General features: G+C 45.1%; 1 pseudogene; it reads right to left on the bottom strand.

Moving 5' to 3' along the window:
* Positions 1 to 2368: 2368 nt before the first annotated feature.
* On the bottom strand, positions 2369 to 2491 carry LOC120098005 (small nucleolar RNA SNORA17; annotated as a pseudogene).
* Between the last annotated feature and the right edge of the window lie 944 nt (positions 2492 to 3435).

Below are 3435 nucleotides of genomic sequence, written 5' to 3'. Positions count from 1 at the left end.
TGAGCAGTGTTGGTGGTCTCTTCCACTCTGCAGCCTCAGGAGTACCCACCTGACCAGGCGGTTGGGTCTCTCTCTCACCGGGTCTGGGAGCAGAGAGCGGCTGCGGGCCGGGATCCGCGGGTCTATTAAGCTCATTAAATATTATCATGCTATTTATTTATTATTACATTTCTTTGTCACTATGTGGGTCTCAGAAAGCAAAATCAGGTCATTCAGTTTGGTCACAAGCACCTTTACTCTACGAGCTATCTTGTCAACCTATACAACGTGTCCAAAATCCTTGACAGCTCAAGTGCACTGTGGCTTTTTTCATGACTTATCTAATAGAGTTAATTTAGGGTTAATATTTGAAAGTGGGTTTAAAGAATGGTGTGTTTTCATTTGCTCATGCTATTCCCCAAAGGATTTCAGGCTTGATCAAAACTGGCCAGTGAGTCTATATTGCCTTCATTCGTCTTGATTACCATTGAGATTTATATCTGTTCATTTTCAGTCCTCAATTTATGGAATTAAAGAAAATCAGAAGATAGAAATTGTTTAACATAGTAATCAGAAAATATACGAAGGGAAAACCACACTAACCTTCTAGATTCTAATGAAAACAGCAAAGTCAAGGTATAAGTGAACTTTCATATTCCACGTCTTCAGATGATTATAATCTATGTTATCTTTTTTAATTTTTTATTCATTCTGTGTGAGTTTCACACCATGCACCCAATCCCACTCCTCTCCCCTTCCTCTCATATCCGCCAACCACCCTTGCAACTTCCCCTTCCAAAAGACAACATTGCTGTGGAAGCTGTAGTATTGCAGTATCGTCCACAGTATCCTGCTTTGTCCACACTTCCTTGTTTGCAATGTTCATTGTAATAAGGCACTGGTCTGGTATGAGGACTCTGGCTTCTGCTAGTCTATCAATAATGGACCCTTACTGGGATACCTCCTGGATATCCTATTGTTTCCCTGTGTCATGGGCAGCTTGAAGTTCTGGACCTGTAGGACCAGCCCGTTTATGTGCTCCAGTAGTTCATCAATGGAGTAGATGTTGGGATGGGCCTATTCCGAACCCTGGATCTGGAGATGAGAGATATCTGAGCTGGTCATCTCACTGACTCTCCTGTGTTCAGGACCAGCTCTTCCCTGCTACCCAAACGAGGTGCAGGACCCACTCCAAATGTTTCAGCTGGTAAGGGACATGGCCAGTTCTCTGACTTTCGCAACACTCAGCCCACTGTCCTGCCTGCCATAGATGTTGAGGGACAAGGGAAGGCATCACCCCTGCCCTATCTTTGCCACAGCCCAGCAGACAAGAGTCAGGGCCAGCTCTCCTGTGTTCTCACCCTCAGGCCAATTTACCTGCAACCGGCACATCCAGGGCCAGCTCTCCTGTGCTGCCCAGGCAAAGAGAAGGGCCTGCTCTCCTGTTCTGATGACTTCAGGGTCAGCTCTCCAGCACAGCAGAAGGCAAAAGATGGGACTTCTCTCCCTCACCCAAGTCACCACACTGCAGACAAGTGATGGGGCCCAGGGTCTCCCTTGCTCAGACCCTCGAGGCTGACCAACCTGCAACTCTCACAAGGTAGGAAGGTGGGGGCTCTCCCAAGTACTAAAGTTGGCTAGGGTCAGCTCTCCTGTTCTCAGGCTCCCAGGGCCAGCTCACCCATGATTCCCAAGTGAGAAGTGGGAACAGTTCTGTACAACCCTTAAACACCAAGATGTTTCCAGCAACAGTCCAGACCAGAAACATCCATGGTAACAGACCCTGCTACTGCAGCGCCATGGACCAAACAAGGCCCCTGTGGTGCACAGCCCAGTTTCCTACCGTGGTCCTAGGAGGCATTACCGGCTATTTACACCAGGCTGTTCCTCACTACCCTCAAGTCTCCAGTTTGCCTCTCTCCATTGTGCCCACGTCCTTCTGTTGCTCTGTCTTCCATTTCTTCGCCACTAACTTGCTCTTCTTAGTGATGCTCAGTATCTATGTGTGCCTGGGTCTCAGGAGTGCATTGCCCAGCTCTTGCATTATGGCACTGGATAGGGGTCATCTCAGTCATAGTCAGTCCCCCACCACACCCCAGGCCTGCATATCACTGGACTGGAGGTCATCTCAGGCTAGCTCCCTCTCCAGGCTCCATGGAGCTGGTCTGGTGGCTGTCTCAGCTCACTCACTTGGGCTGCCTGAGTAACCCCGTGAGAGTTTTCTATTTCAGGCTCACTCCTGCCCATGCGCTTTCAGTCCCAGGGAGGTTTCTTCTAGTTCCCTCCTTGCTCCCCATTCTGAGAGCCCTCCTGGGCACCAGACTGGTAGCCATCTAATGCCAGCTGCCCTGGCATCAGCTAGTCATCTTTGGCTCTCTTTTTTTCTGGGAAAATCAGGCTGCTAGTCATTCAGACGGTCACAAGTCTGGACACAGACATAGTCTCTTCTCTCTGCCACTTACTCATGTGCATATGACACAGTAGCCACACCTACAAGGTCTCAAGGAGCAGGTATAAATTTTCTTAAGCAGGGAATTCATGAGTGATGGTTACTAGGAGTAAGAGGGTGACACTGAAGGAAATTTATGAGGTGGTAGAAGTGTCCCATTTTAATCGTGAATGGTTATACTACATATGCCTTTGAAGGTCATAGGCCTTCACAACTGATGAATACTATTATGCTTGAAGTATGCCCCAATAAAGATAAAATTACTGCTACTATAAAACAAATTATACCTATATAGGGATGTTGAACAGTGGTATTAAGTAAAGGATTAAATTAAAATGATATGTTAATTTAATTTGATTAGTGGTGATCCTTTTGACAAAACAAGTGCTGTCTCTGAGTCCCATCACTTTCTAGAGAATTCCACCGTTCTGCCGTTTCCTGTTACGTTGTTTTTTACTGTTGCTAGAAAGCATTGCTGTATGAAAATGCAAACCTATTCCTGGATTTAGGAACTATGATGCTTTCTTTACAGGCGCTTCTGTCCCTGTAGATTGAAGTCTCTACAAGACCTTAGTTGCATTATGAAACTACCATAAATATAGTCTAAGGAAAACCTGGGAAAGAACTCTCTCATGGGATGTCCCTCTTCTCTGTAAAATATTGATGATAGAAGTTTTCATAATAAAGTTACTTTCCATTGCATGTTTTACTCTTATAAAGTATTTCTTTGAAAAAAAAACAGTTTCTTTTAAAGTACTTTATACTGAACAAATACAAGAAAATGTATTTGAACCAGTTGACAAATGGAACTGTCTTTCTGAAGTTGACCAGATAGCTCGATATTATCTGTACCTCTGGGATTTGCCCCTTTGTTGAGGTAGCATGACTTTTCTTGTCTTCAAGGACCCTGATTTATCTTAAAAAATGCACAGAATTTGAACAACCAAGCAAAATGCTATGTAATTTGGGGAGGGGGTAGAAAACATGCCACTACTTGGAGAAAAACT

This window comes from Rattus norvegicus, chromosome 17 (assembly GCF_036323735.1).
Source record: "Rattus norvegicus strain BN/NHsdMcwi chromosome 17, GRCr8, whole genome shotgun sequence".
NCBI classification, from domain to species: Eukaryota; Metazoa; Chordata; class Mammalia; order Rodentia; family Muridae; genus Rattus; species Rattus norvegicus.
This window is presented reverse-complemented; position numbering and strand designations above follow the sequence as displayed.